The following is a 26144-nucleotide window of genomic DNA, read 5'->3' on the forward strand; positions in this document are numbered from 1 at the left end:
ATGCCATGCAAATGCATATTCTCCATACAAGGGTTTGGGGCAGAGGCGCGAAGCCCCAGACCCTGCGACTTTGGAGGACAAAGAGACCAGGTCTCAGACCATCCCTGGTCACCCGGATCCCCTAGCCCCAGGCTCATCTGCTCTTGGTCCCAGTCTGTGTTATGTGTCTGTTGGTCCTCCCTCTGCTGCTGTCTGGCTGCCTGGGCCCAGGCTTAGTCACCTCCTGCCCAGACCCCCGCAAGAACCTGCCAAAAGAGCTTCCTGCGTTCTGAGTCATCTCTTTTCGCAAAGCCTCCGACCCCTGTGACATCAGAGTGAACTTTCTAAAGCACGGGTCAGGTCACTGCTCTCCCTTGTTCCAAATCCTGCCTGGGCTCCATTTTCCTTACAAAATAAAAAAGCCTGACCTCCCCAGCCTGGCATCCAGTGCCCATGGGCATCTGGTTTCCTCCAACCCTCTGCTCGTCACTCAGACAAGACGTTATTTCTTTCTCCACGTACCGGGCACTGGGGTTGCCGCTGTGGACACATAATGACAAGGTCCTGCTGCCTCCTCTCTAGGACCTGAGCATGTAGCAGGGCCCACGGGCAAAGTGCTATGGACCCACACAGCCCGAGACCAATCCTGGCCCGGAAGTCAGAGAAGGCTTCCTGGGAAAGGCAAGCGGTGCGAAGTCACTTGCAGCCACCTGAAGATGGCACAGGAGGGAGCCAGGAAAGGCCAGGCCCGGGGGTGTGGGTTGGGCAGGAAAACAGAGGGGTCATGGGGTAGGTCTGGAAGCAAGAGAAAATGGGCAGGGCGGGTGGCTCTAGTGCCTGACAGGAGCATGACAACAGGAGGGAGGGGGCTGGACTACAAAAGGCTTGAAAACCCTGGCGGGAGTTTGCTTAGTCCTGGGAGCAGTGGGAAGCCACTGAAGGCAGTAAGCAGAAGAGTAATGTGTGAACAGATTTTATTTTATTTTATTATTTTATTTTTTCTTTCAAGGGCTGAACCTGCGGCATATGGAAGTTCCTAGGCTAGGGGTCAGTGGGAGCTGCAGCTGCCAGCCTAGCCACAGCCACAGCAATGGCATCTCAGCAGCATCTGCCACCTACACTGCAGCTTGCAGCAATGCCTACTCCTTAACCCACTGAGCGAGGCCAGGAATCGAACCCGCATCCTCATGGACACTATGTTGGGTTCTTCACCTGCTGAGCCACCATGGGAACTCCAAGATTTTCATTTTAGAAAGAGCATTCGGTCTGTGGTTTGGAGAAGTGGTTGGAGAGAAGGGAGACTAGTGAGGGGGCACTTCCAGGAATCCAGGCAGGAATCGTGGCATCCGGGGTGGATGGAAGGAGGCAGAGGTGAGGGGATCTGAAAGGTCAAGGGCAGCTCTGGGCAACGATTTGTGGGGGACGGGGGGGGGGGAGGGGACAAGCCCCCTTGTGGACGATGGTGGCTTTCCTGGGCGGGGAGCATAGGACAGCAGCTCTCAGGTCTGGGCAGGTATGGGTGGGGGTATGAGAGGCATCGCTCCGCTTGTGACATAATGAAATTCGGTGCCTGCGACACACAGGAGAAATAGCCCCGTTGTGATGGGGAAAAAGCAGAGGAGGGCTGTGTTCAAGGCCGGGGGTGGGAAGGAGAGCCTGCAACAGAGATGGAGAGGGAGGCGGTGCAGAGGCAGGAGCCGAGCCTGGGAGCTGGTCCCCGGAGACAGGATGCCAAGGACAGTGCGGACCAAGGAGGCGCGCTGGGCATGGTCTGGAGCAAGGAGGTTGTTGACGACCTTGGCAGGAGCAGCCCTTCCAGGAGGAGTGGGTGCCGGGAGCGGGGGGGCAGCCAGACCACAGTGGGCAGAGAAGTCCTCCGAGCTGCGTTGAGGCAATGGAAACACTGGAGACGGTTTCTGTCAAGAACCTGGGCCAAGAATGAGAAGACAAAGAAAGGACTGAGGCTGGAGTGGAAACAGCTTCGAAAGAGTTTTATTTCCCTCCCCCAACACACCTCTTTCCTTCCCTTCCTCGGTCGGGGACCATGAGGGCGCCATATGGGGAGGGGGGCAGCGGAGCAGGAGCCCCGATGATGGGGAGAGAGAACAAGGCCCGCGGAGAAAGTGGCTGGCGGGTTTGGGGTGGGGGGAGATCCGAGGCTGGACGGAGAGGTCGCCCTGGGGAGGAAAGGCCCCTCTTTCACTTTGGCCAGGAGAAGCGCAGCAAGAGGCAGATGCAGGGCCAGGGAGCCCTCATCCCACCTTTTCGAGCCCTGGCTTGCTTTGCTCCTGCGCAGAAAGGACCACACACGCTCCTCCCGCGGGGGCCTGACCTTCTCCCCTTCCCTGCGTTCGTCTGGGGAGTTCCCTCTTTTTCACAGGCCCTTCATTCTATCTTTAAATGCAGAGGTGTATCCAGTCGTATGGGACCTGCGGGGCACACAATTTGGGACAGAATGCTAAAATATGTTACTTTGGCAACTTTTATAAAAACACGTAAACCTGCACACTTGTCTGTGGCATCTTCTGGGACCTTGAAAGGAACCCATGAAAGCTTGATTCCTTGAAGGTCAAGCTGCATGTTAACTCCTCCTAGAGTCTCACCATATTCAATATTTTGTAATAACCTAGAAGGGAAAATATGCTGAAAAAAGATCTATATATATAACCGAATCGCAGTGCTGTATGCCTGAAACTAACACCATATTGTGTATCAACTATACTTCAAAAAAAAAAAAAAAAAAAACCCTCCTTCTAGATTTGAATGTTAAAATCCTGTGCAAGCTTCAAACTTGAACAACAGCAACAACAATAAACAAAACAAGCAAAGAAACCCCAAACCAAGAATCAAAAAACTTCTTCCATGAGGCCGCTCCAAATGGAAGGAAGGAAGGAGAGCCTTGGTTTCCCCATCTGTAAAATGGCGCTACAAACATCTGTCTCCTTGTTGTGGAGATTAAATAAGGTAACATATGGGAAAGAACCTGGCAGAATTCCTTTCCCATAATTGGGGCTTAATTAAACGATTGCTAAAGAAATAAAAGAACATATGAACCTAGCTCCCTTTTCTCACTTCTCACTTTGACGGCATGTTAGTTATTTATTCATGTGCTCATTCTGTTCTTCCCAGGAGACTCCAAATACCGTGTGCAAGTCTTGTTATTTGAGTCCCTTACAAGGTCTGTCAGTGTGTCTCGCATGTCGTGGGCATCCAGTACATTTGTTGGATGGATGGATGGATGGATGGATGGATGGATGGATGGATGGATAGATGGTGGTGTATGAATCACTTACTGAAGAAGGAAGTTCATCATTAGCAGACTTGCTCAGAACTCCACCTAAATGAGTTTTCCAGTTGAAGCTGTCAATTCTTGCTGCCCAGACAGGTGATCAGTTAACAAAAGACCAGGAAGGACTGCAGCGGTGTCATGGCAAGGAACACACGTTGGGCTGAGGAGGCAGAACATGGGGAAGGCAGGGCTTGAGATTGTCAATCAAATTTCAGAGTTGAGCTGTCAGTATTAGGAACTTTGAGAAGACAGTGTGGAGCGCTGCTCAGGCTGAACATGATAAATTAGGGTCCCCCCGCAACCCGGAACTTCCTGTTGTGGCTCAGTGGGTTATGAACCTAACTAGTATCCATGAGGATGTGGGTTCAATTTCTGGCCTCGCTCAGAAGGTTAAGGATCCGGCATTGGTGTGAGCTGTGGTGTAGGCTGGCAGCTGCAGTTCTGATTCGACCCCTAGCCTGGGAACTTCCATATACCACAGGTGTGTACCTAAAAGGCAATAATAATAATAAATTAGGATTCCCCCAAACTAAAAGATACTGGCTCAATGAAATCCAGAAAGATAAGTCTAATGAATGTGTGTTATAGTGTGGGTAGGTTTCTTACTTTATTCATTTTGAATACCTTGCTGCTTAGGGAAAACTCATTTATCAGTATAGGGAAAGGGGGCCTTACTGTTTACCTCTCAAAGCACCGCTGTAAAGATTAAATGAAAAAAAAAATATATGACTCTATATATAAAGTGTTCCATAAAATGTAACTACCACACAAATGTATTTTATTATTGCTCTTATTGTTGCCTCCCTGGCCCAATCTTGCCCCCCCCATCTGGGGGCTCACCCTTCTCCCTCCCCTCTCTTCTCACAGACTTTATGTCCCACCAGCTTCCTTGATGTATCATCATTTCCCCACCACAAGCGTGTATTCCCAGGTCTCCCTGGTCCAGGTGACCGGGGCAGCCTGCCCAGTTCCCAGATTCTGAAGCCCTTCAGAACACAGGTGATGCCCCCTCACTTTTATCCCTTAGTCCCTAGACGAATTCTTGGCACACCATAGGCGCAGAGGGTGTGTTTGCAAGAGAGATAATGCTCTAAGATGATGGGAAGATAGTTTTTGCCTACTTTCATCTCCATCAGGGATGACCGTCTCAAGGAAGGCAAATTGAGTTCCCCAAAGCAGCTCTATTTGTTATTCCTAAGAACATAAGGCCGTAAATATTTCCTGTTACTTTACAAATCTTGGAGGAAAAAAGTTCCATTTCCTTCTGGAAACCATACTATTCCTTTTCTGATGCAACTTCTGAACCACTGTTGACATGCCACTGGGGGAGGCAGCTCTTTGCAGTGGAAAAAGCTCCAACAAGATTCCTTAGGCGAGGGGTTTAAATCCACGTGAACTTGTCTCCAACCCTTGCCTCCCTGGAGTCAAGTTTCCTCTCATGTGAAATGAAGGTGATGACGCCATCCTGCCTTCCTGTCCAGGCTGTTTTCTAGATGGATGAAGAATGCTTGCTTCTAAAGCCCTGCATCCTTATGCTCCCTCCTCTCAGATAATCCTTTTAGATGGAGCCTTGGTAGACACAGCACACAGTTATTGATAAGCACTGGTAAAGGACCACCAATGAAAGGGAAATACTAGGAAAATGTGGCACAACTGAGCTCCCCGGGGGTAGGCCAGGTAGCCGTTGTTAGCGGGTGGGTTGCCCTACGACTCCTCGTGGGAAGAGGGAGGGCAAAGAGCAAAGGGGAGACACTTCTGGGGCCTGCGCGCTCTCCCACGGGTCCCTCCCTCCCCTCACACCAGAGAAGCCTGGTCCCAGGAGCCCATCCCTCCCGACGCCTCAGGATCCTGCATTTGGCTCATCCCTTCCGTGTTGGGCATCGCCCTCCAAACCGGGTCCTTCCCAGGCTTCCCATCTCTGCCGCCTTCAAAAATATCCTCCCTCAACCCCGTAAACCTTTGCTTCTGTTTCTTCCCTCCCACCGTCCAGCATCTTGATGGAGAAGGATGCTCGCTCTTCCCACCCCTCATGGCGTATGCACGGCTGTTCTTCCGCTTCTCCTCGGAATCAGCTCTCAGGAAGGACCGTGTTGTCCGCGTTTCTACAGCAGATGGACGGGAGTTCCCATTGTGGCTCAGCTGGTTAAGAAACGGCCTTGTATCCATGAGGACGTGGGTTCAATTCCTGGCCTCACTCAGTGGGTTAAGGCTGTGGTGTGGCCCTGAGCTTCGGTGTAGGTCACAGACGTGGCTCAGATCTAGTGTTGTGGTGTAGGCCTGCAGCTGCAGCTCAGATTCGACCCCTAGCCTGGGAACTTCCATATGCCACTTTTGCCCCCGATTCCCCCCCAAAAGAAGAAAACAAAACTGCCATGTATTGAGTTCCCAGTTCTATGGGCTGGCTAGGTGGCTTTTCTTGTTGGGTCCTCATCAGCTGATTCCTGCTGGGCGCTCTCATTCTGTGGTCTGTTGGTCAATGAACTGGAGGCAATGACTTTAGGATATCCTCGCTCACATCTTAGAAGTTGGCAGCTCTCGGACAGGGAGGCAGTAACAACGGGGCCTTATGCCTCTCAACATCCAGCAGATTAGCTTGGGCTTCTTCGTCTGGTGGTAGCCTCAGGGCTTCTACCAGCACAAGGATTTTACACGCTTCTGCTTGTGTCCTGGTGGCTGACATCCCACGGGCCAAAGCAAGTCCTAGGACAAAGTTTGGCATCAAAGAGGGCAGGCACTCAAAGAGCATGAAGGGAGTGTGGAGACAAGGAAGAGAAGAATCTGCCGCTACGCTTACAATTCACCACAAAGCTCTGTGATGTATTGGCTTAGACCCTGTGTATATTTGCTCACTAGTCTACGTTGATGGGTAAAGCAAGGTGCCTGGCCTACAAAATACAGTAGGTGCTAAGGAAATATTTTTAAGTAAACAAATGAATTTTAACCATTTAAATAAGCTATCTTTTATCGGGCTATGTAACAGGTGCTGATTTAAATATTTCGCATGCATTATCTAATGCTTCCCGTATAAGGTCTTCAGTATTAGTACCATTTTACAGATTAGAACACTGAGGCTTAGGATTGTAACTTGCCCTATAGAACATAGATAATGAGAAAGGAATTAGAATGTGACACATGTTTAACTCCAAAGGCTGTGCTGTTAATCCCTCCTCTAGGATGTTCTTGTTATTATTGTTATTATTATAATTTTTTTTTTTGCTAAAAGCTTTACATTTTTTATAGTTTGAAATGTCTTCCTTTATTTTACTCTTTTAATTTTCAAGTTGAGAACAGGGTGATCCTTGTTTCTCCTGGCCTCCCTGCCCCATGTCCTTGGAGGTCCAGAGGCCCTGTAAACACCTTACAACAGAGCCCTCATTCCAGTGCCAGATGACACGTGTGTGTGTGTGTGTGTGTGTGTGTGTGTCTTTTGGGGGGCTGAACCTGAGGCATATGGAAGTTCCCAGGCTAGGGGTTGAATCATAGCTGCAGCCGCTGGCCTACACCACAGCCACAGCCCTGTGGGATCCAAACTGTGTCTGTGACCTACACTCACAGCTCACAGCAAAGCCGGATCTTTAACTCAGTGAGTGAGGCCAGGGATCGAACCTGCGTCCTCGTGGATACTAATCAGGTTCTTAACCCATTCAGCCACAAACTCACAGCCCCACACCTAAAATCACTGTCTTGATGGCTCAGCAAAGTTGAGGGCCAGCATTTCACCCTAGAAGGCAATACATCAGCCCCAACAGTAGCTGCTGAGAGGTGCTGAAACATCCTTGTTTATTTTATCTCTTGACCTTTCAGTCCCCACATAAGGGAATCCATGGATCAAAACACAAATGGTCTCTAGTCAACATCGTCTTTTAGGGATGACCATTGATTCAGAAGTCAATAACCCAACACTACAAATGCTTATTTCACATTTACTGTATTCCGGGCACTATGCTACACACAATAGGGGAACATAAGTGAACCCAAAGGCCCTGTGGTCAAGACACTCATCTGAACATAATTATTGGACAATGTATTATGTACGGTGGTGGCGATGCGCCTAAAATGTACAGAGGATGGGTGATGGGGGTTGAAGCCAAAAACAGGGAATTCTCTTATACAACCTTTAGATTCCAGTTCAGGGTCTAAACAAGCTTGGGCTTCCCAAACAGTATAACCGAGCGGTCGAGTTCATGGACTGAAGGGTCCGACAGACTTGGGCTATCTGCCCTTTCTGCCACTTGTTAGGGATGCAATGTTGGAAGAGAGAACGTCTCTAAGCCTGAGTTTCTTCCTTTATAAAGTGGGCTAAGCACAGCATCTGCCTTATAAGAAATGAAAAAAAACAAAAACAAAAAACCACATACGCCAAGTTATTAGCACAATTTTGGGCACATGGCAGATGTCCAAAAAGCGATAGGTGTTATTACTGGTTGAGGTAGTCACAGAGCTGGTGGTGCATTATCAACTCTATTCATCGCTCCTTAATTCATTCAACAAATATTTTTGCTGAGTGTCTGCCATTTGTCAGCCTCAATGGGAGAGAGGAAAAAATGACAAGATACACATCATGCTTTCAAAAGGCTTACAGTCCAGTGTAGAGAAGACATGTGTTTAAATAGCTACTCTCTTGTCCAGATCTAGGCTGACGTCTGGAATCCTCCCGCATGTGAAAGGAATGGTTTCCTCTTAACATACCCTTTCTCTTGAACGACTCTGAATCTTTTTGATTTCAGATGTATCTCCTGGGAGTTCCCGTCGTGGCTCAGTGGTTAACAAATCTGACTAGGAACCATGAGGTTGCAGGTTCAATCCCTGCCCTTGCTCAGTGGGTTAAGGATCCGGTGTTGCCGTGAGCTGTGATGTAGGTTGCAGACGTGGCTCAGATCCCGTGTTGCTGTGGCTGTGGTGTGGGCCAGCAGCTACAGCTCCGATTTGACCCCTAGCCTGGGAACCTCCATATGCTGTGGGCAAAAAGACCAAAAAAAAAAAAAAAAAAAAAAAACCAGATGTATCTCCCATTTTTCGTTTGTAGTCTCACCTTCATCCCTTTGTCTTGGTAGTTGGTACAGCTCTTTCTGTACTAACCTCTGTCTTTCATTGTTGGTTAGGGCTGGTGTTCTGCCTTTGGAGTCTTTGAGTTGGGGGCCACTCCAGGCCAACCCCTTAGCTCACCTCACCTCAGCAAGAGCCTGAGCCAAGCTTAGTCCTTAGAGGTTGACCAGATGACAAATTAAACATTGGCCTTGAAAAGACTCTTGAGGGAGGAATGGAAAAGGGCTATGGAGAGGCCAAGAGAAAGTCAGCCTAACCTGGACTTCCTCACATCAGCTTGGTGGACAGGAAGCAGCCAGTGTCTATGATGTGATTTGTTTTGTGCAACACAGAGTTTATCCTTGCAGCCTCGTAACTGACCTTGTATACCTCCGGGTCTACAAATACGTACCCCTTGTTGACATTCACACAGAGCCTTCGGACACTTGACAGGAACATGACATTGTCTAAAAATTCATCTGTTTATTTATTAATTTTAGCCAACTGGTTTCAGCCATAGGAAATGAGGAGCTCATTTTTCAATAAGCCATGTCTCTAGGGGTAGTTCATGAAATCAAAGAAATCAATCTAATTCGTTAGCACAATTAAATAATGTTAAAAGGTTATTTGTGGAATAAGCTTAAATTAAGAAATGATATTAGGAGTGCTAGTCATTATTGATTATTTCATTGTCAGCCACTTAAAAATTATCTTCAGTTTTGAGGTTTTAGGTCACAGTGAGATTTATAGCATCCTCCTCTGATTCACTCTACCCTGTAACAAGATGTACTGCGATCTTGTTGAATGAGCCGTGCGTGGACTTACCTGATTCATGTCGTGGTCCTTTCACTGCATGGCAACCCAGAGAAAGTCAGCTATTCTTCCTGAGTATTGAAGTCCTCATTCATGAATGGGAAAAATAATACTAGCTTTGCAGAACTAATATAAAAATTAAATGAAATCATATTTATGAAGGCACTGTCTAACAGTAATAGCGAACATTTATTGAATGCTTATCATGTGTTAGGAACATGTAGGAGCTCCTAGCACACAATGGTAGGTTATACGTATTGACTTACGTCATCTTCATAAAACCCTATGAAGTAATTATCATTACTCCCAATTTACAGACAGGAAAACTGAGGCATCGGGACGCTTAATAAATTGATGAGTAAGCAGCAGAGTGAGACCAAGTCCAGCTAATTTGGCTCCAGGACCTCCGCATTAGCTACTACAATCTATTCCTAACCACTAGGCGGCACTGCCCCCTAGTGCCTCCTAAATCTGTGTTCAGTGCATAGTAGGTTCTCAATAATCATCAGTGTAGCCAACTATTTGAGTCCTCACCAGACTGTAAGCTCTTCTGAAGAAAGCCCCACGTCTTACTCAACTCCGTGTCTGTCCTTTGCATATGCTCGTGCTGGGCTTGGAATAATAGAAACTCGATTGTGTTTGTGTCTCTGTGTGTGTGTGTGTGTGTGTGTGTGTTGTTTGGGTGGAAGGATGAGACTGGGTGGGGGGAGGGAGAGGTAAAAAGGCTAAGGCAAAGATTTTGCTACTTCCACTAGTAACCCGAAGTCTAGTGATGTTACAATCTCCACTTGGAGTCTTTTGGGGGGAAAACCATCTCTATCACCAGTATATCAGAGCCAGGCTTCACGCTGCCTAGACCACCTAAGAAATCAAGCCTGGACATACTTTCTTGGAGAAATACTGGTGGGTAACAGAGAAATAACGTCGGAACAGTTGGTGCGTTAATATCTGAAATGTAATTCAGATGACTTCATCTCTAGACTCTGCCAATTTTCAATTACTTCCAGCATATGAAACACCACATACCAAAACCTTCTATCCACCTCACTCACCAGACACCTCTGCTTCCTAGTCCCTGGGGCTCAAAAGCCACATCTTTGAATCCCCCAACCCCCTGTGCACCCTCACCCCCACATACTCTGTGTCCAAGGCCACAGACACAAACTCTTCCATTTCATCCCCACTGGAGTTGCACCCCTCACTCATCCCTGCTGCCTGCTATCACCAAAGCCTGCCCCCCCCCACCCCCAGCATCTCTTCCAGCTCTCATCTTTCTCCAGTCATCTATGTGTGCATGAGGGTTGCATCCATTTCCTAAGTGCCCTTCTATGTATATTATTCCCCTGCCGGAAGTGGTTGGTGGGTCCCCATTGCTTGCTGGACTAAATACTCCTTTCCCTTGAATTCCTGGGCTTCTATCCCATGACTTAATTGGCTAGCTCAGGTTTTATTCCCTCTTCCCCTATCATGTTCAACTGCATACTGCGCTCTAACCCAAGTGTGCTATTTATAGTTCCAGAGACTCCTCTTCTCTTCAGCTGGAAGCTCCTCTTTCTCACCAGCCATTCAATTCAAATAACCTTATTCCAGTTTACTAGCCAAAGCCAAAGAGACATGCCATCAAGGGTGGTGAAGAGCTTCTCATTTCTTTTCTCAAAAGACACATGGTCTAACACCTTCGACTCACCAGCTTTTGGGACACATCAGTAATTTCTTCCATACCTGCTATGCCTTCATGCTTGTTTCATCAATGGTGTGTCCATCATATCTGAACCTTATCTTTCTTGTGGACAGCCCTGTCTTGGGCTTACTTGTTTACTCAGCGGCCTGGGCTGATTCTTTTTGAAGCAGCCTGTCTAGCTATGGACCTACTTCCAAAGTAGGAAGGGCAGGGTGAAGAAAGAGGGGCCAGAGCCTGCTGCCAGGGGTTAAGAGCCCAGAGCATGGAGATGGATAGTGGTGGGGGTGGGGGCGGGGGGAGTGGGAGGAGTAACTGTGTCCGGAGGCCAGATGCTCACTTATTTGACCCCTTTAGACACACATTATTCTTCAAATGCAGTGAATAAAATGACAAGTCAAATCATTTACCTCCCAAGGAAGATCAGGATAGAGGTTTTGGAAAGCTTGCATGCTTTCCAGATTTGGAGAAAAGCTCGTCTGTGATAAAGTGGGCATTACCATCATCCTACGGGCAAGTGGGCAAATGAGTTCATCCACTTCTGTGTTCTGCAGACTCTAGAGAACTCCCAGCCTGAACTCCAGGAATCCTATTTGCTTAATATATAATAAGTGTATCATATCATATATTATATAAGTATTGTTTAAGTATATATTATATATGTATTGTATTATATAAGTGTATATTCTATTATATAAGCATTATAAGTATATTCATTATCATATATTACTTATTCTAGGAGTCTTTAATGTCTGTCCCAAGGGGTGGGTGCCTTTCTTGCCAGGCTATTTATTCCAGCTAATCTCTCATAAATGGCTCCCTTGAGAAGGGCTTAAAACCGCCATCTCCCCTATAGCCAAAGGTCCTTTTCTGAAAATAAAGACCCCTTGGTTTGCTCTGCCTCCCTGTAGAACTCAGTGACAACGTCTTTCTTCATAGGTTTTGAGTCTAGGTCTTCAGTGGTTTGAGGATCATGAAGAAGGCAAGCCTACCAGTCCCTCCATGACCATTCGTTGCTGTACTCTCTCATTGCACGCAGGAAAAAAACCAGAGTAACATACAACCCTTGCTGTGTGTGGGTCTTTCCCATAACCACAGTATCACAAGGAGACTCGGATTTCCTAGGGAGCCAACAGTAAAATCTCAGCATCGACCGTCGGCTGTTACCACATCTCCAATGTCAGAGTCACAACGGAAGTCCGTCATCATTTTTTTTCGTACCAAGGTTCACGGCCCCGCACTCGGCACCGGGGGAGGGGCAGGCATGATGATGGGAAAATGAGAAAACAAATGAAACAGTCTCACTACCTTTAAAGAAGTTAGAGGCACCTCTCCTTCTTTGCTAGTGGCAGGTACGTCCTAGGAAACCATTGCGAACACTGAATTAAGTGAAGACGGAACCATCTCTCCAAAGGCAACATAAGGGTCCGTTTCCTGGGAACTTTTGGTTACAACAGTATTCATCAATCAAGCAATGTATCATTTTGTTTTATGTGTGTTTTTGCCTCAAGATATCTTTTTTAACATACATTGTTGAGTCATTAACTTTGAACTCGTGGTCAACAGCCCTGAACTCATGCCTGAATGAAGCTTGTCTAATACACGTATTTTTCTCCCCAAGGCGCCTCATAGCCTCTCGCTCTGAGGACACGAAATGGCATTTCAACACCACCCTCAGGGGCCATTTTAAACAGCAAATCCCCAACAAAAAGCAGATGAATTAGAAAAATACGGTGCAGGGAGTTCCCTCTGTAGCTCAGCGGTAATGAACCTGACTAGGGTCCTTGAGGATGTGGGTTTGGTCCCTGGCCTCGCTTGGTGGCTTAAGGATCTGGCATTGCTGTGAGCTGTGGTGTAGGTTGGAGATGTGGCTGGAATCCCATGTTGCTGCGGCCGTGGTGTAGGCCGGCAGCTACAGCTCCAATTCTACCTCTAGCCTGGGAACTTCCATATGCGACAGGGGTGGCCCTCAAAAATCAAACCAAACAAAGAAACAAACAAATGAATAAATAAAAGGCATGTTCACCACAAATAGCACAATTTGCAAGGCGGAACTGAGGCAAAGGCAAAGTATGAAAACCAGGACCCACGACATAACCCATAAGGCCTGGTGCACAGTGAAAATGCAATCTCTTGTTCAAAAAGACAGCAACAATGACAGCAATAAAGCGAGGGTGAGGGAGTTCCCATTATGGCTCAGGGGGTTAAGGACTCGACCTGATGTCTGTGAGGATGTGGGTTTGATCCCTGGCCTCACTCAATGGTCTGAGGATCTGGTGTTGCCCCAAGCTTCAGTGTAGGTTGCAGAGGCGACTTGGATCTGGCATTGCTGTGGCTGTGGCATGGGCTGGCAACTGCAGCTCCTATTTGACCCCTAGCCTGGGAATCTCCATATGCTGCAGGGGCGGCCTTATAAATAAATAAACAAACAAACAAATAAAGCAAATGTGGGGCCTTTGTGAGCCTGAGGCCAGTTCCCACCACACAGGTCCTATGTCCATGGAGCTGGCCCTGACCTTGACACTGAGAGCAGTACAGGCCGGGGATCAGGGTTCGGGACTGGATCATGAAACGTCTCCTAGTGGTGGTGGCATTTGAACGAAACCTTGGATGGTTGGACAAAGCAGCTCAGTGAATGGCTGAACAAACAGAGCAGTCTGACCCCACAGGCCAGGGTTGGGTAGTATTTATTGACTTTGACCAGTGGCCTGGTGCTCGGCCTGTGCTTAATAGGCATTCTCTCCTTTAATCATCACCGCAACACCATGAAGGGCAAAGTCATTACCACCTCTGTCTTACAGCGGAGGAAATGAGGCTTCGTGAGGTCAAGTAAGTTGCCCCGTGTTGCACATGAGAGGACAGAGAAAGGTTTCGAACGCAGTCTCTCTGCTCCCCAAACACCCACATCTGATCGCAACCACGCCATATGCTTATTTAATATGAAATGGCCATTGCCCTATTTTTCACAGTCTACCTTGGCAATCTCACCACTGATGGGGTCCCGTAAGCAGACACCCATTACAGAGGGCCTGGTCCTGGCCTGGAGGGCACGCCCTTCCCCGACCTGCTGCCACATCCCGCTTCTTTGCACCAAGGACAAAGACCTTGCTTGCTTACAGCCCCTTAGAGTTTACAAAAGGTTTCCTTTCTCTCTTTTCCTTCCATCCTTCCTTCCTTCTCCCCCTGCCCTTCTTTCCCTTTTTCTTTCTTTCCTTGCTTTTTAGGGCTGCACCTGCAGCATATGGAAGTTCCCAGGCTATGGGTTGAATTGGAGCTGCAGCTGCCAACTTACACCACAGCCACAGCAATGCCAGATCCCAGCTGGCATCTGTGACCTACACCGCAGCTCACAGCAACGCTGTGCCCTAAACCCTCTGAGCAAGATCAGGAACTGAACCCGCGTCCTCATGGACACTATGTTGAGTTCTTAACCTGCTGAGCTACCATGGGAACTCCCAGAGGTGATTTCTTTTTTATTCTCTCCTGTGTTCGTTCTCACTCCAGTCTCTTGAATTCCCTCCTCAGATCTTACAGCCTGGAAATCTGTGAACAGAGATGTGAGACTCGTTCTAGGCTCGTCCAAGGCACGCAGGTGGGGAGTGAGGGCAGAACCTAGAATCCACGTCTTCTGGTCCCCAACTCAGCCCCGATGTCCTTATCCAGGACTGTTAGGTGGTGGGTCGTTTAAAGCTCAGGGGCACAGAAACACACCGGCTCCCATATTCCCGCCTGGACCCCCCGCACAGACAGGACCCCTGTGCCCAGCTCTCCTAGCAAATGCAGGCTCCTTTCCTTGGGTTCTTTAATAGAGGGGCAGGCAGAGTGTGCAGGAGGATGACGAGGAATAGTCTGCATGACAAGAGTCTGCTGGCGATTCAGGCTCAATTTGCGGTCTGCTCAGCTGAGGGACTTTCCTCGCTTCTCAGAACAGCGTAATTAAGCAGAGTTGCTGGAGGGCGCTTCCCTTGGTTTGGGAAGGGAGCACAGAGCCATGTTTGAAGTATCAGGCACCGGCTTGGCATCTTCACCCAGCTCTGGAAGGCTCTTTAGATCCAATGAGGATGCTTCCTTGCTTCTGGCTGCCCGGGGGGCCGGCTCCTCCCTCTGTCTTGAAGCTGGTTCTTTGGGTCCCTCTGTCCTGCAGCACATGAGAGGGACACAGGGCTCTTTCTCCTTCCAGCAGCGGCATAAAAGAGGATCAGCTCCTTTCCATCCCACGCGGAGCCCGGCCAGCCGGGCAGGGAGGGAGGGAATAAAAAGAGACTCAGGCACTGCTTCCCAGAATGGATGGTTAGCGTCTGCGGAGGCTCTTTGCACAGTAAATGAAATCAAACAACCCAAAGCAGGGATGATTTGATCCCAAGGATCAAAAAACATTCAGATGGGGGGTGTGAAACTCGCAGCGAGCTCCAGGGTTCCGCCTGCCCTCAAGAGCCCTTGGACGGAGGGCAGCAATCCACACGGGCTGTGGGTGGGCACCTGCTGCAGAAGGCCTCCCCGTGGGAGCCAGGTCGGAGGTGAGCCCCGAAGGATAGGTAGGATGTCCAGGCGGAGAAGCCACAGCTGAAGCGTAGGTGTTGAGAAGGTCACCCAGGAGGAGGAGATGCAGAGAAATTTTTGAAAGACTCGAACTAAGTGTGTAGGAAAACCTACACTAAACGTAGGATGAGCCTGAAAGGGGACTATATTCATTTCTCAAGCTGCCCTAACAAAGGACTGCAAACGCACTGGCTTTAAACAATAGGAATGTATTCTTGGAGTTCCCATTGTGGCTCAGCGGGTTAAGAACCCAACATAGTATTCGTGAGGATGCAGGTTCAATCCCTGGCCTCAGTCAGCGGCTTAAGGATCTGGCATTGCCATGCGTTGTGGTGTTACAAGTCACAGATGTGGCTCCGAGCTGGCGTGGCTGTGGCTGTGGCATAGGGAGCAGCTGCAGCTCCAATTGGACCCCTAGCCTGGCAACGTCTATATGCCGCAGGTGTGCCGTAAAAAGGGAAAAAGAAAAGAAAAGAAAAGAAAAAAGAAATATATTCTCTCAGAGTTCTCTGGGCCGAAAGTCCAAAATCAAGGTGTCAACAGGTGCATACGTTCTCTGGAGGCTCCAGGGGAAGGTCCCTCCCTGCTTCTTCCTGGTTTCCCGTGAGCCCTGACAGTCCTTGGGATTCCCTGTTTTGTGGATGCAACTAAAACCTCTGCCTCCATCATCACACGACCTTCTTCTTGTTCAAGTCCATGTCCAAATTTCCCTTCTCTCATAAGGACATCACTCACTGGATTAGAATCCACCCTAATGAACTTATTGATTTGACTATTTGTGCAAAGACCCTATTTCCAAATAAGGTTCCATTCCGACGTACCAGGAGTTAGGTCTTGAACATTGTCTTTTGAGGGGACATAATTCAACCCACAACAAAGACTGACAAGGAGCAGCCACAGATAAGAAAATAGGAGAGGCTGTCGTGGATACGCCCAGGCCAGCAGCACTCAGAGGAGGAAGAGGGGGGCGGAGAGGGAGCATCATACACAAGATAAAGACCATTCATTGGCTTTATCTTCTTTTCTTTCTTTTCTCTCTCTCTCTCTCTCTTTTTGGGGGATGGGCCACACCCAGGCATATGGAAGTTCCTAGGCTAGGGGTCGAATCTGAGCTGCAGCTACAGGCCTACACCACAACACTAGATCTGAGCCATGTCTGTGACCTACACCGAAGCTCAGGGCCACACCACAGCCTTAACCCACTGAGTGAGGCCAGGAATTGAACCCACGTCCTCATGGATACAAGGCCGTTTCTTAACCGGCTGAGCCACAATGGGAACTCCCGTCCATCTGCTTTAGAAACGCGGACAACACGGTCCTTCCTGAGAGCTGATTCCGAGGAGAAGCGGAAGAACAGCCGTGCATACGCGATGAGGGGTGGGAAGAGCGAGCATCCTTCTCCATCAAGATGCTGGACGGTGGGAGGGAAGAAACAGAAGCAAAGGTTTACGGGGTTGAGGGAGGATATTTTTGAAGGCGGCAGAGATGGGAAGCCTGGGAAGGACCCGGTTTGGAGGGCGATGCCCAACACGGAAGGGATGAGCCAAATGCAGGATCCTGAGGCGTCGGGAGGGATGGGCTCCTGGGACCAGGCTTCTCTGGTGTGAGGGGAGGGAGGGACCCGTGGGAGAGCGTGCAGGCCCCAGAAGTGTCTCCCCTTTGCTCTATGCCCTCCCTCTTCCCACGAGGAGTCGTAGGGCAACCCACCCGCTAACAACGGCTACCTGGCCTACCCCCGGGGAGCTCAGTTGTGCCACATTTTCCTAGTATTTCCCTTTCATTGGTGGTCCTTTACCAGTGCTTATCAATAACTGTCTGAACCTGACTACTATCTATGAGGATGCAGGTTCAATCCCTGGCCTCGCTCTGTGGGCTAAGGATCCAGCGTTGCCATGAGCTGCAGTTGTAGCTCGCAGACTCCCTTGGATCCTGTGTTGCAGTGGCTGTGGTGCAGGCTGGCCACTGCACCTACGATTGGACCTCTAGCCTGGGAACTTCCATATGCCACAGGTTCGGGCCTACAAAACAAACAAAACAAAACAAAACAAAAAATCTAGGCTAAACAACTTTGAAAACTAATCTGAAAAGTCCAGGTTCTGCTTGAATTAATGGGCTACATGTGGAATTATTTTAAAAAACCAGAACCTCGGGATTGGGAGACAGACAGAAAACAGAAAGTGATAGTGAGTTTCCATTTTATGATTGGTCAAGGGCAAAAAATGTGCAAATATGAGCATCCTTGTGCCTAAGTATGCTCGAAGCCGTGGTATTCGAGATGTCAGTAAACATCCACCTTCTTTGCTGTCATCCTGAACTGATCAAATTCTCCCCCATTTCCTGCCCTATCTAACCCATCTCCCAATACATTCCATCTTAAAGACAGAGACAATTGAGACTTCCAAGAAAACAAGTTTATATGATATGGAAAAAAAAATTGGGACTAATGGATACACCTTTTCATCCAGAGTGGAATTTCTAATAACAAGCAACAGCTAAGAGTTACTGAGTGCTTATTGTGTTCATTACTCCTTATCTCATTTCATCCTCACGACAATCCTGTAAGTTACTATTATTGTCCTCATCACACAGATGAATTTTAAGCAACTTGCCTATTACTAGTTATATAACCACAACTGGTTATGTAACCACAACCCCTCCAACTGGGAAGGACAGAGCTGAACTCAAATGTGTATGGCTCTGGGGTCCATGCTCTTAAACACGCAACTAGAGGAAATAGGCTTCTAGCAAAAAAAAAATAAAATAAAATAAAAATAAAAATAATAATAATGATTGAAGTTAACAAGAATTCCTTGGTCCTTAAAGAGATAGTCGACTATGTTAAATAGTTATCTGTGCTTCCCCGGATAGCTAAGTGTTTCCAGGTTAAGCTTGAATTATCCAGTTCAGGTCTTTAGAAGATGACATTGACACGAGAAAATAATTTAGAATAAGATTTAAATTCTTTTCTTTTTCTTTCTTCCTTTTTTTTTTTTTTTTTTTTTTTTTAGGGCTGCACCCATGGCATATGGAAGTTCCCAGGCTAGGGGTCGAATTGGAGCTGCCCCTGCCGGCCTACACCACAGCCACAGGAACTCGGGATCCAAGCCCTGTCTGTGACCTACACCAGAGCTTGTGGCAACGCCAGATCCTTAACCCACTGAGCGAGGCCAGGGATGGAACCCAAGTCCTCATGGTTCCTAGTCAGGTTCATTACTGCTGAGCCCCGAGGGAACTCCCAAGATTTAAATTCTTTTCAATGCTTTATTCTATTGTTCCTTGACTTTTCCGTTTACATATTTTTAGATATCTAGATCCACTTCCAATGGCGTTTCTCACTGAAATTTCCGACTGTTGTGTACTTCACGCTGCTGCTTTTATCTCAGTGCTTTTATCTTAGTCATTCTTTTCTTTGCTTGGAGGATTTTCTCCTTTGTACCTCTTGATTTCCCTTCTCCACATTTTTTTTTTTTTTTTTTCTGAAGAGGTCAAGAAGCTGTCGGCAACATCAGATCCTTAACCCACTGATCGAGGCCAGGGATGGAACCTGCGTTCTCATGGATACACATCAGGTTCTTGACCCACTCAGCCACAATGGCAACTCCCCAGATGACACTTTTGAATGAAAAACTAAGTGTAGGGACAAGTGACAGCCCCATACTTCAAGTCTTTATAGTGCAGCAAAGTCAAGGGCCAACATTTTACCCAAGAAGGCAATAAATCCAGCCCCAAAGGGAGCTGCTGATAGGTGCCAAAGCAGCTTTGGTTTATCTTATCTCTTGACCTTTAAGTCCTTATATGAGGGAATCCTTGGATTCTGTCTGCCTATTGTCTGTTCCTTTGCTTTGCACTAGACTGACTTCACTGCTTTAAACCCTTGCTCTCTGTGCATTCCTGCTGCCTTATTTCCTTTATTCTTTTTCCCTTCTCCTCTCTAAATGTTCAGCCCAGCTCTTTTCACGGAGGAAAGCGGCCCCTCCAGGAAAGAGGAGATTCGGCCCTCCAAGCTGCCAATTTAGCATGGCAGCGGAGGAGGCAACAGAGAAGCATACATTTAAAATTGCTGAGAGGCGTAGAAAACCCTTGTCGGGTGGTTGAAAACGGTAGAATCCATAAATTTTCCGGGGCCGCGTTCATTACTCACGGAACTTTGGCAGGTTGAAGCCTGTGTGCCTCTTCCTGAGGACGACTGCTCCGGCTAATGGAATTCTTCTGTTTTCCTATGGCTCTGTTTTGTTATCTTTAGGCACTGAGTCAAGTGGCATGTGCCAGGGGAGGGGGCGGTGGCAGCTGCCCCTGCTGTCACTGTCCTGGCATGGCTATGACCCTTCCTTCTGTATCAGCATCAAGAGGATGCCGTCATTGCAAGGCGCCCAGCCGAGCCCTCCACCCCACCTCCCAAAGCACCAGGTCGCCTCCAGATCCTTCCTGTTCACCATTAACTGTGAAATACCCAGCACAAGAAGTGCAGGTGGGAAGACCGGCAAAGAGATGTATTTCTGCATCTTGATGGTGACATTTCTTTAATTTGGGATTTCTCTTTTGCTGACTAGAATTTCAAATTCTCATGTTACTGTAACTAATGGCTGGCAGATGATGGATTTTTAAAGTATAATTAAATTAAAACAGGCTTTGCTTTTGGTAAACTATTTTTAGGAAAACGTATAGGATTAAAAAAAAAAAAAAAAACCAACCCAACACTAAAAACATGCTCAATCTGGATGTGAGAGAATGTTGTTCACTAAAAAGCCTTATACATATTTCATTATCATTTAAGAAACTGGCTTGTTTGTCTAATAGAAATCGAACTTTGTATCAATACGTAGGAATACATGGCAAGACATCTGAAACATGTAACTGATATATACTCGAATGAAAGTCTTCAAACTATTAAAAATACTATTGTGCCTGTAGACAGATAATTTAATTTGCATAAAATAGTATACAAGGAGTCACTGTGTAAAAGATGCTAGGATGTGGGATCTAAAGCATGCAGACTCAGAAAACATCGAAGGACTCCTTGAGTTAGCATCTTCAATTTTATTTTCTTTAATTAATTGATTTTTTTAGGGCCTCGCCTGTGGCATATGGAAGTTCCCAGGCTAGGGATCGAATTGAGGCTATAGCTGCCAGCCTTCACCACAGCAATGCAGGATCCGAGCCTCGTCTGGGACCTACACCACAGCAGCTCACGACAATGCCAGATCCTTAACCCACTGAGCGAAGCCAGGGATCAAACCAGCGTCCTCATGGATCCTAGTCTGGCTCGTTAACCACTGAGCCACGAAGGGAACGCCTCCTCTCCAATTTTAAAGTCCATTTTAAGTCATAGAAACAATTGTACACCCATTCTCTGGCACATATAGTGTGGTTAGGAATTCAGGGGCCTAAATACATGCTTAGCAAAGAGTGAAAAGGCAGACGGCCCTTCACTTAGAGGTTGCCTTTAAAATGGGTCCTGTGTACTTCCACGCAACCCTCACCCCAGTTGGCTCCTCATGTAAATGGGCCCAAAGTTTCTTTCTCTCTCTCTTTTTTTTTTTTTGAATTTATGTCTTTTTTTAAAGTTTACATGATTTTACTTTTTTCCATTATAGTTGAGTTACAGTGTTCTATCCATTTCTATTGCACAGCCAAGTGACCCAGTCATTCATATATGAATATATATATATATATATATATATATATATATATATATATTCTTTTTCTCACATTATCCTCCATCATGTTCCATCACAAGTGGCTAGGTATAGTTCCCTCTGCTGTACAGCTTTTTTTTCCCCTCTTTTCCACCGAAGAGAATTATGAGTGAGAAAATGCAGCCCACTGAGAAGCCAAGCCTCAGTGCAGACCCAGTGGTTGGAACCCCGACTTGATGGATTACCCTGACACACTCCCTGCTCCCTGGCAGGAGCATCCTCATCCCTGCCCAGGACCAAGCGCCATCTCCTCCTCGTGGCTCACCACGCCCACCATCCGTTATCCCCTCCACTCAACAGCTGTTTCCTGCTTGCACTTCATGCCACGTGAGGTTTTTTAAAATCTCTTTTTTTTTTCCCCTAAAGATGTCTGTACACCTTCCATGATTTTCTTCTGGGGAGCAAACTAAGTGTTCTTCTTCCCTCCTCGCCACCTATTCTCCTGGACACCACAAAACCAAGAATCTGGCCATCGTGGGCTTAACATCTCTATGAACTGGACAGGGAACCAGAGCTACAGGGGCCACAGAGCCATCAGCTTGTCCCCTCCCTCCCCCGTCCCCCGTGCCAGCTCCATAGCCACCACTGCCACTGGAGACTCAGGGGAGGGTGGGAGTCCCAAAGTCGTCGTGGTTCTCCGTGTTCTGTGTACCTGAGAACCACCCAGACACAGTCAGGCTTTAACTGCAAAATAGGCTGCTGCTTTCTTTTCCTTCCAGGCAATCACATAATGGGAACTGGATTCTGGTTTTGTTTTTTTTTTTTTTTTTTTTTTTAAGGGCCGCATCCTTGGCATATGGAAGTTCCCAGGCGAGGGGCTGAATTGGAGCTGCGGTTGCCAGGCTACACCACCGCCACAAAAATGCCATATCTGAACCTCGTCTGCAACCTACATCATAGCTCAGGGCAATCCCAGATCCTTAACCCACTGAGTGGGACCAGGGATCGGAACCCACCTCCTCATGGATACTAGGTGGGTACTTAACACACTGAGCCATGATGGGAACTCCACGGGAATTGGAGGATTTTTAAAAGGATAATGAACAGCAGAAACACTGATACCTTTTCCAGTGGGCTCAAGAGCCTGCTGAGAGACTCTTCAGGATGGGCAAATTTACAAAGCTAAAATGTCAGGTTGTCCCCAGCAACAGTCCAATTTCCCTTGTAAATAAAAGCAATTTTCATTATCGTGTAGCAAGATCTTTACATTTCATAAATAGGTTTCTCAGTTTTTTAAATTACTCTTTCCATGGTCTACCTAAAGGGTAAATAACCGACAATTGTAATTCTGTCTTGTTTCTAGCAAAATCAGAACACAGAGGACTCAAATAACTTCCATCGGCCACAAGGTTAGTCAGTGGTAAAATCTGAATTAGAACTCAATGTCTTTTGAGCTCTCAACTTTCATTTTGTCCTCCGAGCCACACAAACAATACTATTCAATAGCCTGGCAAGCATGCGCTGCCACACTGTAAATTCTACAATCTTATAAATCTTTCAGGAAATTCTTGAAACATCATAAACCATAAAGTCATATTTTGAGTAGTCTGTCACCAGATCTTCCAGGTCAGTTATTTTCTGAGTTTCCTTATGGGCTATTTGTCATAGCTTTGAACCCAAAGTCATTATTTTGGTACTTTGGGAAATAGTCATTAATTTGTATTTGCGCCCCCCCCCCGAATTACAACATATGCAATGTGTATGCCTTTGGGATTCTGTACCTTTAGACTTTGGATGGGACTTGTCAAAAATCAAATCCTAACCCTGCCTAGTTGACAAATAAATTTTATAGCTGTCTGAAGGTTTACGGCAATGCAGATTGTCTGAGCCAATAAGTTGATTTGGTGAGAGCAGGATGCTAATGAGTCTTTGATCCGTGCAGAGGCCAGTGAGCTCTAGAACAGCCTCAGCCTGCACCCCTCACCCCGCCAGCTGTCTAGCAAATGCCTGCCATTGGTCACAGGGGGGGCCAGGCAAGCTGGGAGTGGGATGGAGCAGGGCAAATCCATCATCTCTCCAAATGCATCACTCAAGTGCCGGTCTTCCGTGAGACAAACCAGCAGTGGTCCCTTTCTGCACGGAGACGAGCACATTGCCATAAAGAAATATTCTTTAACACTCTGAGTGTGAACGGGAGACCCTGTGTACGCTGCACATAAACCTAGACGGGTATTTACTGCCTGACTTGGGTTTTTAAAGGCATGGTGCTGCTGCGGGGGTTGGGGATCGGAAGGAGCGCTTGCTGGGATTTAGAAGCTGACCATTAGGGTGAGGGGTGTCAGGCACGCGATGGCAGCATGAGGCAGCTGGGCTCCAGCCGGGGGGCCGAGACAACCTGTAGCAGCTGGACCAACGCAGGAGGTCAGTGTTTGTGAGCACTGACTTCTCCCTGAGCGTTCCGGGATGGTAGGACACATCAAAGCTCGGCCGCTCGGAATACCACCCAGTGGATTTTCTGTATCTAAACCCTTCCCAAGATGCTGACCCAGGACAGAGGGATCTTCCGTTAGCTCCAGCCCCTTCAAAGATGGCATCACATTCCTCTTGCATGTGCTATTTCTGGAAGCAATGATGCTGCTGAGCCCAAGCTTGCCCTGCTCGCCACATGGCAGGCCAATAAATCCAGAGAGGAGTTGTTGGGCAAGGCGTAAGGACGTTCATCAGAAAGCTAGCTCACGGATAAGAAAGCAGACTAGCGTCTCAAAGAACCTATCTTCCCTCAGGCTGAATCCAGGCTCCTTTTATAAAGAGGAAGGGGAGGAGGTGGAGCCTATTGCAAGGCTGACCAATGGCTAAGGAGGACCATGAAGGGTCGCTCACTGATAGTCGCCAGCTTGCAGTAGGGTGGAGGATGGAAGCGAAAATAACCCACTTTGCAATTGTGTTGACAAGGCCAAATTAAAAGTAATTTTCTTCTGCTATCCACTTTCTTTTTCTGTTGAAAAGGGATAACATTCAGCAAATTTTTTTTTTTTTTTTTTGCTAAGCACCTACTATATTCCAGGTATCAAGGAAAAGGAAGAGGATGAGGATGAGGGTAGAATAGGGATAGGATAAGGATAACTTACTTGGATTAGGCTGTGAAAGATCTCCATATGGGCGCCATGGTATATCCTTTCCCTAACTCCTTTCAAGGTTTGGGTATATTTGATATGGTTGAATATAGAAGAGTGTAAGAAATTATTTTATTAGCCAAACACAAATTAGTGAGAAAAACTAGTTAAAAAAAAAAAAGACAGGAAAACACAGTCTCTAAATTCTGGGAGCTAGGATTATTATTATTGTTTGATGTTGTTGACGTCAAAATAGCGGGAACTGTGCAGGAAACACACGCTTCTGTGGTAAAAGGAGGAGGCTTGATCCTCTGGGGAAATCATGGCAAAAGTTAAAAAGAGCCACTTGCTCCAAGAGAATGTTCCAGTTTGGTGGCAAAGTGCTTGAACGCCCAGACGGAACGCTGTTCTTTCTAGCCCATTTTGGATGGGCTGCAATGGCAGCTCCCATTTTAAAGGGACGTGGGCTCCAAAAATGCACTTGGAAGTAAGTCTTTCATGCAGAATTTGAAATGCTCTCCCTGATAAGACTATCAGGAATTTTCACGAAGGCCAGGTTCCGTGACCCTGGAAACAATTTCTGTCTCTACAATGGCCCCACCCTCCCAGCACCTCTTGGGCAGCCGGGCGACTGCTCCCACCCTCCCACCCTGCCCCCGTCCTGGCCACACCATGGCGTTGCAGTTCTGTGGTCTTTCAGCCCCTGCTCCCACCTCAGAACTTGTGCTGCTTCCTTCTTCCTGGAGAGTTGGTCCCTATCTCTGCTGGGGTCCTGCCTCGCTTCCTCCAGGAAGCCTGCTGAGACCACAGTTGTCCAACCCTTCACACTCTGAATCACCCTCGTTGGCTTCATTTTTCTCAAGCCTTTTCATCTGCTTAAATATGGTTCAAGACACGCCTTCATTTTGTCCCGTCCATCAGAGGGTAGGGTGCCCTGGGCAGGGATTTTTTTGTCGTATTTATTTATTTATTTATTTATTTTTGCTTTTAAGGGCTGCACCTGCTGCACATGGAAGTTCCCAGGCTAGGAGTTGAATCGGAGCTGCAGCTACCGGCCTACACCACAGCCACAGCAACACTGGAAATGCACCTGCAGTTCACAGCAACACCAGATCCTTAACCCACGGAGGGAGGCCGGGGATCAAACTCGCATCCTCATGATACTAGTTGGGTTCATAACCTGCTGAGCCACAATGGGAACACCTTTGTCACTTTAATCACTGCCTATTTTTAGCACCTAGAAAAGTGCCTGGCACGAGGCCAGTGCCCCACAAACAAGGGTTGAATGACTATTATTGTTATAAAGATGTTTGGAGAGTGCTTTGCAGCATGGGGTGTGGGAGTGTAGGAGCCCAGCGGTGTGGCCTGGAACAAACAGCTTTGCCCCGAGTCTCTGTCCTCACCTGGGACACATCCTATCCCAGCTCAACTCACAGCACTGCTGGGACGAGCAAATGAAGCCCTTCCTGTCAAATGATTTGATTTTCTCTAAGCCATGTTTTTTTCATCTTTAAAATCGGGCTGTTGGCGTTCCCATCGTGGCTCAGCTGTAACAAACATGACTAGTATCCATGAGGGCTCAGGCTCGATCCCTGGCCTCGCTCAGTGGGTTAAGGATCTGGCATTGCTGTGAGCTGTGGTGTAGGTCACAGATGCGGCTTGGCTCCTGCCTTGCTGTGGCTGTGGTGTAGGCTGGAGGCTGTAGCTCTGATTGGACCCCTAGCCTAGGAACGTCCGTATGCCACAGGTGCAGCTCTAAGAAAACAAAACAACGGACTGTTGCCTTAACTACTCTTTAAAAGCACTTAGAGCCCTTAATGTCAATGATAACGATGGAGACAAAACCCTCTTTCACGTTGCCTGGTGCTCACAGTGATGGCTTCTCACGCCTGATGTGAAGTGCTGACTGCCACTTAACATCCAAGCCTCAGCTCGCGGGTGCAGACGGCAGAATTCTAACCTTAGTGTCCTGTATGGGCAATGGGCTCACCTTGAGTGTCTGCGATGCTCAGATGCTCAGTTCTTCCTTCTGACCCCGCTGGAATGTAATGGTGGGACTCAGCAGATCCTGC

General features: G+C 47.6%; 1 long non-coding RNA gene across 1 annotated transcript; it reads right to left on the reverse strand.

The window, feature by feature from the left end:
• On the reverse strand, nt 1126–20346 carry LOC102168134. Its single transcript, XR_002336232.1, has 4 exons — nt 19465–20346; nt 3273–3428; nt 2241–2408; nt 1126–1906 (listed from the first exon to the last, which is right to left on the reverse strand). It is a non-coding gene; the product is annotated as an uncharacterized LOC102168134 (long non-coding RNA).

This window comes from Sus scrofa, chromosome 10 (genome assembly GCF_000003025.6).
Source record: "Sus scrofa isolate TJ Tabasco breed Duroc chromosome 10, Sscrofa11.1, whole genome shotgun sequence".
In the NCBI taxonomy this organism is placed as follows: Eukaryota; Metazoa; Chordata; class Mammalia; order Artiodactyla; family Suidae; genus Sus; species Sus scrofa.